General features: G+C 43.7%; 1 long non-coding RNA gene across 1 annotated transcript; it reads right to left on the reverse strand.

Annotated features, from left to right (window-relative positions):
- Nucleotides 1–176: 176 nt before the first annotated feature.
- On the reverse strand, nt 177–5,358 carry LOC119087947. Its single transcript, XR_005091500.1, has 2 exons — nt 4,483–5,358; nt 177–1,132 (listed from the first exon to the last, which is right to left on the reverse strand). It is a non-coding gene; the product is annotated as an uncharacterized LOC119087947 (long non-coding RNA).
- Nucleotides 5,359–8,770: the final 3,412 nt, after the last annotated feature.

The raw sequence follows: 8,770 nt of genomic DNA on the forward strand, positions 1-8,770 counted from the left end.
ATTTAAAAACTCATGCTAGAGGGCGAGTCAGCGAGAGCTGGGTGGGGTTCGTACAGCGCTTTTTAAGATGCTTGTGAAGGAGACAAGTAGGACCTCGCGGGGCTGCCCACGGCCTGGGAAGTTCCGGGGTGAAAAGCGAAGGGCCTCAAAATTTCTCGGTTCCACTGACACAAGAGAACTGCTTAAAATGTTTTAAATTCGTTTGTGTCTAAAGAGAGGGTACACTGAATTCTCAGTGCGTCGATTTAACTAGGATTCTAAGACATCTTACCGCGAGGGACCTGAATTAACCCAAGCACCGCAGAACCTGGCAGAGAAGATCGCCGCAGGACATCAACCCCTAAAGGAGAGATCCATCCTTGACTGTGAGGCTACCCCGCGGAGTGGGCTGAGCATTTCAAAGGGGATCAGATTGCTCCCCTCAGCGATGACTTCTACAACATCCCTTGCAAAGGAGAGGAGAGAGAACAGTGAGAGCACGGTCTGAGCTGTTCGGGCAGCTATGCATACCCCCAAACCTTCTTTCATACGCATAGCACATAATATGCAACGTATTTACAAAGTTCCGGCTTGCCCTTTGATGATGGATGTGGGCGGCATCTGTTTTCCAGTGTGGCCACTTTGATTAAATGTCCTCTCTCTGCTCTTCACAGTCCTCCGGCATGTGAGACAGGCCGTTGATTCTAGTTTGTTGTCCGGACTCTAGGGGCCAGAACTTAGTTATAAAAGTCCGGTAACATACTTGTAACTGCATAATCAATTATTTGCCGTTCCTATTCAACTTGAGACAGCTGTAGGATCCTGACTGGGCTAGGACCAGGTGAAAGGCAGCCCAGGCAGCGGCGTTGTTTCTTCCAAAGAGACCAGGCTTCATTGATCACTGAACTGATGGGTCTTCTTTCTTATTTTTCACTTGTAGTCTACTTTACAAAAAAAGAAAGAAAAAAGAAAAAGAAAAGGAAACACTAGAGAGAAAAATCAGTCCCTGGATTGATGTTTTTAAGAAGCGGTTGATACAGCATTAAACCAAATAACACCAGCAGGGGGCGCCCAGGCTCCAGGTCGGTCCGACAAGGTTGACTTTTTGCCCTTAGAAGCAAGCATACCAGTGCGCTGATTGCAGAGAGATCACCTTTGAAAAGAAGAAAAGAGATGACAGTCAGGCAGAGAGCCCAGAGTCACACAATGGGTGGAAACACAGGGCTTCGGATTAACGGACAGGGAAAAGAAATGGATAACTGTGTTGTTCTAGCTTTCTTGGGAATCCGTTTTTCTTTCTTTTTTCTCTTTTTTCCTTTTTATTCATTCATTCATTCATTCATTCATTCATTCATTCATTCATTTATCTATCTATCTATCTATCTATCTATCTATTTATTTTACATTTCAACTGCTGTTTCCCTTCCCTCCTCCCCTCTTGCCCCCCACCCCCATGCACTCCTCCTCCTCCCCCTCCATTTCTCTTTAGAAAAGGGCAGGCCTCCCACGGATATCAACCAGCCCTGATACATTAAGTTGCAGGCACCTCCTCTCCTATTGAAGAGTGGATGAGGCAACCCGGAGGAGAAAAAGGTCCCAAGAGCAGGCACCAGAGTCAGAGACAGTCCCCGCTCCCACTGTTAGGAGTCCCACAAGAAGACCAAGCTACACAACTGTAACATATGTGCAGAGGGTCTAGCTCAGTCCCATGCAGGCTCCCTGGTGGTCAGCTCAGTCTTTGGGAGCCCCTACAAGCCCAGGCTAGTTGACTCTGTGGGGTTTCCTGTGGTGTCCTTGACTCCTCTGGCTCCCACAATCCCCCCACCCTCTCTTCCGCAGGAGGGAGTCCTTTTTTCTCTCTTAGTCATTATCTTAATTTCCCCAGGAAATAACATCTGCCAAGTGCTGAGAATGATGCCGAGTGATGCGATGCCACCGAGCCAGTCAGTCCTGTAGAGGGCCTTGTGAGGGGATAACAGGGGTACCTGTGGAAGCTGAACTGGAAAGAACTTTCTGTACCGAATTCTTCTCCTGTTAGAACTCACCTTTTCACATATGTATAAAATCCCTGACTGAGCGATTTAGACTCCTTTAACTGATTCAAACCTTTCTGGATCAGGAGCAAAACCTCACTGCCCTCCCCAGGAACGCGGATAGGACAGCTGGGGGGAAGGGCAGGACTTTACTAATACAGATGATGTCATAACAAGCAACTGTTCTTTAAGGCATTCGAATCCTGGCATTGAAAAGTGAGCGGCCTTTGGCTTTTTGCCTGGGGACAGTTTGGTGGGAATTCCTCTGTGTGAGGTCTCTCAGGGAACTGCAGGGCCTCAGACTCCGCAGGGGTGTGGGGTGGGGTGGGATGTAGCGGCTTCTGCCTCACAGATCACAGACCCACAGGTCGTGAGGTATCTGCGCACCTCCCTCTCCTTCCTGGGTCATCAGGGGAATGGAGGCCACCCGTGTTCTCCAGCACTGGTCAAATGGGGTGGTGGTGGCACCCGGGCCCTCAAGAGCTCAAAGTTGCTCATAGGGGAAAACACAAGATGAAACATTCGTGTGGTACTGTGTCCAAGCCGTCAAAGGTGCTGGATTTAGGCTTGTATCTGGGAAGAATCCCACCACTGACGAGGATTTTCCTAGTTAAAAATGTACCCTCAGCTCCCTAGATTCCACTCGCCACTCTTACTCAACTGCTAAAAAGCTTTGATGGCACATATTTCCTTCCTTAGTTGTGTTTCTATTGCTGTGATAAGACACTATGAACGAGGTAACTAGTGAAAGAAAGCATTTACTTTGGGGCTCATGGTTCCAGAGGATTAGAATCTAGGACTATAAAGGCAGCAAGCATAGACCAGAGCAGTAGCTGGGAGTTCCTGTCTCCACCCACAAGCACAGAGGGAGGGGACGGAGAGAAGAGGAGAGGCTATGCCCAATGACAACAGTGACGCACCTCCTGCAACAAATTCCCATCTCCTAATCCTTCCCAAACGGTTCCACTGACTGGAACCTATGGGATTCCAATGAACCTATGGGGGCCATTCTCCTTTAAACCACCACCTTGCTAATCATAAATTAGTGGATGAGGTAGTTCATTTCAACAGTAATTGACGGGAACCATTTGGGAATCCACTTTCCATCTAGTACATAAATCTGTGCTATCATTAGCCATTAATATTAGTTCTAGCATCTTTACTCTGAGCAGAGTACATCTGGAAGGGGTAATCTGTAAATCTGTATGGTGGTGCCCTTCTGTGTGGTTCCTTTTACAGTTTCTTCAATGTAACTTTGAAACTGGGAGGATGACTGGCGAGGGCAGTGAGGGGGTGGCTCTCTCAGAAAGAGCTAACTTCCTGAGCTGGGGAGTAAACTGGCCAGAGCAGAGAGCACCCTCAAGTCGTGGGACCCAGAGTGCTCAGGTCTGGGTGCTGGGGGATATGGAATGTAGGTGATTACAAGGTACCACACAGGTAGGTGCTCTTCCTAAGGTTGCCTCTCTGAGTGTCATCAGATGCTGATGAGTTCCAGGACCAATTCATCGCTTAAAAATTCTAATATATAACAAATATATTAAATGTATACAATAATAAATAAATATATCTATATATTTTTGAAGCAGGTCTCATTATGTAGCCTCGGCTGTCTGGGAACTCACCTTGTAAACTAGGCTGGCATCAAACTCACAGAGAACTCCATTTGTCTGCAAGTACAGGGATCAGAGGCCTGTGCTACCACACCTGGCCATTAAAAGTGTTTTAATTGCATGTTGGGGTGAAGAATCTGGAACATCACAATTGAGGAAAATCCTTGGCAGTGGTGGGATTCAAACCCACATCCCTAAAGAGGCTGAAACCTTAACTACTCTAGACCACTTGGCCACACTGCCACATCTGAGTGTTCTCACATGTGTATTCCTTCCGTGTGTAATCTGGAGCTCGGCAGGCCTTCTCCCAGGTGTCCTCCCCAACCTCCCTGGTTTCCTCCCTGCCTGTCAGCGACCCGATTTGACCAGTGCAGGAGAACACTAGCAGCAGGCAGACATCCTATTGATTGTGAATTGCCTGTCTCTCAGTTTCTGCTTGTATTCTATGCAGTTTTTACTGACCAACGACAATTTGATTCACCATGTTGTAGTGATGTACTGTGTCCCCCAATATACTGTGTCTCCCAATAAAATTAAACTTGCCTGGAGATCACAGGAAAAAGGCAGCCACTATATAGAAGTCCCACAATGGTAGCACACGCCTGTAAGCCTATCACTTGGCAGATCTGTCTGGATCTCTGTGAGTTCAAGGCCACACTGGGAACAGATCCAGGCGCGGTGGCACACTCCTTAAATTCCAACACTACTTAACCATGGATGTCTGGAGGTCTATACAGACAGACAGGAAGTGACAGATCTCAGCAGGAAGAGGAAGTGATGCAGCTGGGCTGAGACAGCAATCGAGAGAAAGAACAGAAAGTCATATAGGTGTGGGTAGACACTCACTGACTTATACTTACCAGACAATATAAAGGATCCAACAACCCGGGAACAGCAAATGCAAGAGGCAGAGTGTGGTGCCAGGCCTACTCAGCTGCACTACTCTCTTTGGATGGACCTCTATCTCAGCACTTCAATTCGCTCTTCAGTCTCGAAACTCTGAGTGCTTCATTTAGAGATTGTTATAAAGATTCGATCGCCTTAGTCACTATGGCTTTATTAACTCAGACTCCTGCATCTTCTACTGCCCTACAGCTGAGGGGTAGGGCTGAAAGAACTGGGCTCTATCCAAGGCCTGGACATTCAGGTAGCAAGCTCTAAGACTCACTGCATTGGAATAAGAGGCTCCCATCACCCAGGGAGCGCCAAGGTATGGGACTCACCCCAGAAACTGGGGACAACAGCCAAATGCACATTTCTAGATGTGCCAAGAGTCACAGATTTCCTTTTGATGTATTTTGTTTTGGCAGTTGAGACTGCAGAATCACACTATAGCCCAGGTTGGCCTAGAATTCATTAAGCAGCCTGGACTAGCCAAGAACTTGCAGCAATTCTGCCTCAGTCCCCTGAGTGCTGGTGTTACAGGTGCGCACAACCACACCTGGCCCGGCGCGTGTCCCTTTTCTTCTCCTGGTTTCACTCGTTCACTCGGACTGAATGATGAAATACACCAATGGACAGCAGTGAGTAGTCTTTCTCCCCAGATGCTGTCATTTTTTTTTATAACAGTTTATATGTTGGCTCACCTCATCCCCTAGGTCTCTGTCTATTGGTGCTGCCCCAGAGTCCCCAGTTCTTCCTGTTGCCCCTTCCAGCCTTACTGTCAAGCTCCTCTCCATTCCTTTGTGACACCTCACTGACCCGCTGAACCTTCCGTTACTAGGGACACCACAGCCAGAAAGCTTGGCTGGGACTCAGAGACTTCACAGCCACCACACTTGGCTAGGACCCAGAGTAGCAAAGAATGGACAAAAGGGAGACAGGTTATCTACACTAGAAACACTTCAAACGTTATAACTCCAGATGCCTAGATCCCAAAGGAGAACTATAAATGTGAACAACCAAGACAGTGTACCTCCTCCAGAAGCCAGCAACCCTCCTGCAGTAACCCCAAGAAAAGCAATTCAAGTAAAGCACAAGATGAGGACTTCAAAATAGCAATTATGAATATATTCAAAGACATTAAAGAAGATACGAAGAAATGCCCCAAGACCACAAAACACAAGCAGTTGAATGAAATAGTGAAAATAGTTCAAAATATGAAAGTAGAATATAACAAGGAAGAGACATGCTAAAGAAAAGACAAATTTAAATAAAACTGAAATGAAAAACTCAGGAAGGCAAACAAAAATCCCAGAGGTAAGCCACAGCACAGATTAAGAGATGTAAGAGACACAATTTAGGTGTTGAAGACAAGGTAGAATAAATGGATAGTTCATTCAGAGAAAATGTTAAAAAATCCAAGCACAAAACATTCAGGAAATTTGGGACATAATGAAAAGAACAAACCTACAAATAATAGATATGAAAGAATGAGAAGAAACTGAAGTCAAAGGCACAGGAACCATTTTTAGCAAAATCATAGAAAAAAAATTTCCCAATCTAAAGAAAGAGGTGTTTATCAAGGCATAAGAGACATATATCAAGTAGACAGGACTACAAAATAAATTCCTTGTGACACATAATAATCAACACTAATTGTACAAAACAAAGAAAAGATATTAAAAGTTTCAAGGGAAAAAAGAGCATGTCACATATCACATATAAAGCCAAGCTCATGATAATACCCAATTTTTTCAATGGAGACTGTAAAAGCAAGAAGGGCCTGGACAGATGTTCTACAAACTCTGAGAGACCAAAGATGCCAGCCCAGACTATAATACCTCGCAAAACCATCAATCACAGTAGATGGAGAAAGAAAAACCATTTCCTGATAAAACATTTTAAACAATTTCTGTTTACCAATCTTCTAGTGTCTATATCAGACACTGGAAGGAAATCTTTAGTCTGAATAGAAGACTAACTACACCCAAGAGGACACAAAGAATAAACAATCCCAGAACATTTAATAACAAGAGGAAAAGAAATCCCACACCATCACAACAACAACAAAAAACCCCAAGAATTGCACTGCTAATTAATAACTCTCAATATTAAAGCTTTAAATTCTCCAGTAAAAAGACATAGATAAGTTGGATTAGAAAACAGGATCCATCCTTTTGCTGCATCCAATAAACAAACATCACTATTGAGGTTAGACATCACCTTAGGATAAAGGGATGGAAAAAGGTATTCCAAGCAAATAGACCCAAGAAGCAAGCAGGAGTAGTTATTTAAATAGCTGATGAAATAGACTTTAAGTCAGAACCAATCAAAAGATAGGGAAGGACACTACATACTCACATTAAAGGAAAAATCAAGAAGATTTCACAATTCCAAACATTAGTGTATCGAACACACGGGCACTCAAGTTATAGAAGGAACACTGCTATAGCTAACGTCACATATTGGCACTAACTCAGTGATAGTGGGTAGCCTCAACACCCTACTCTTACCAATGTACAAGTCACCTACAAAAACTAAACAGAGAACTGTTGGAGTTTAAATAACATCATAAATCATCAAATGGGACTAACTGACACCTTGAGAACACTCCACTGAAACACTAAGGAATATACTTTCTTCTCAACAGCCCATGGAACTATCTCCAAAATCAACCACATGTTAGGACAGAGAACAAGTCTTAACAGATATAGAAAAAATGAGATAACACCCAACATCTTATCTGACCATCATGGGTGGTCGAGAAAGAAATTTAAAACTTTTTAGGACTGAATGAAAATAAAAACAATATACCCAAACCTATGGGACATAATGAAGGCAGTTCTAAGAGTCAAGCTCATAGCACTAAATGCATACATAAAAAATTGGAGAGATCTTATATCAGTAACTTGAGGACATATTTGAAAGCTCTGGAAAAACAAGAAGAAATAGCATTCAAGAAGAGTAGGTGGGAATAAATAAACTCAGAGCTGAAGTCAATGAAATAGAAACACAAAAATACAAAGAATTAATGAAATGAAGAATCGGTTCTTTGAGAAAATCAACAAGATTCACCAATTTTAGCCTAATTAACTAAAAGACAGGGAGAGAAGATCTAAATTAGTAAAACTGGAGATGAAAATGGGGACACCACAAAGACACAGAGGAAATTCAGACAACCATAAGACCATACTTTAAAAATCTGTATTCCACCAAACTGGAAAACCTAAAAGAAATTGATGTATATTTGATTGGTACATATGACCTTGGCATATATGACCTACTGAAGTTAAATCAAGATGAAATAGATGATTAAAAAACCCCACCAACTCCAGTGAAATAGAAGCAGCAAAACAAATCTTCCAGTTAAGAAAAGCCCAAGAGTCAGATGGATTAAGCACAGAATTCTACCAGACCCTCAAAGAACTAACAAACACCAATACTCTTCTTCTTCTTCTTCTTCTTCTTCTTCTTCTTCTTCTTCTTCTTCTTCCTTCTTCTTCTTCTTCTTCTTCTTCTTCTTCTTCTTCTTCTTCTTCTTCTTCTTCTTCTTCTTCTTCTTCTTCTTCTTCTTCTTCTTCTTCTTCTTCTTCTTCGTTTTTCGAGACAGGGTTTCTCCATATAGTTTTGGTTCCTGTCCTGGAGCTCATTCTGTAGACCAAGCTGGCCTCGAACTCAGAGAGATCCACCTGGCTCTGCTTCCCGAGGGCTGGGATTAAAGGCGTGCACCATCACTGCCCGGCCAATACTTCTTAAATTATCTCACAAAGTAGAAACCAAAGGAATATTACCTGTGGTGGTATTGTGTTCCCCAAAATATTGTGCACCCTAATAAACTTATCTGGGGTCAGAGACAGAACAGCCACTAGAAACAAAGGCTAGAAAATGGTGGCACTCACACCTTTAATCCTAGCATTCCAGAGGTAGAAATCCCTCTGGATCTCTGTGAGTTCAAGGTCACATTGGAAATGGCCAGGCATGGTGACACACGCCTTTAATCCCAGAAAGCGAGCCTTTTATCCCAGGGAATGGTGATAGAAAGCAGAAAGGTATATAAGGCGTGAAGACCAGGAACTAGAAGCATTTGGCCTGGTTAAGCATTTGGCTGGTTAAGCTTTCAGGCTTCTAGCAGCAGTTCAACTGAGAACCATTCTGGATGAGGACTGAGGATCCAGCGAGGTGAGGTAGCTGTAGCTTGTTCTGTCTCTCTGACCTTCCAGCATTTCGCCCCAATAACTGGCCTCAGGTTTGATTTTATTAATAAGA

This window comes from Peromyscus leucopus, chromosome 5, assembly GCF_004664715.2.
Source record: "Peromyscus leucopus breed LL Stock chromosome 5, UCI_PerLeu_2.1, whole genome shotgun sequence".
Lineage (NCBI taxonomy): Eukaryota > Metazoa > Chordata > Mammalia > Rodentia > Cricetidae > Peromyscus > Peromyscus leucopus.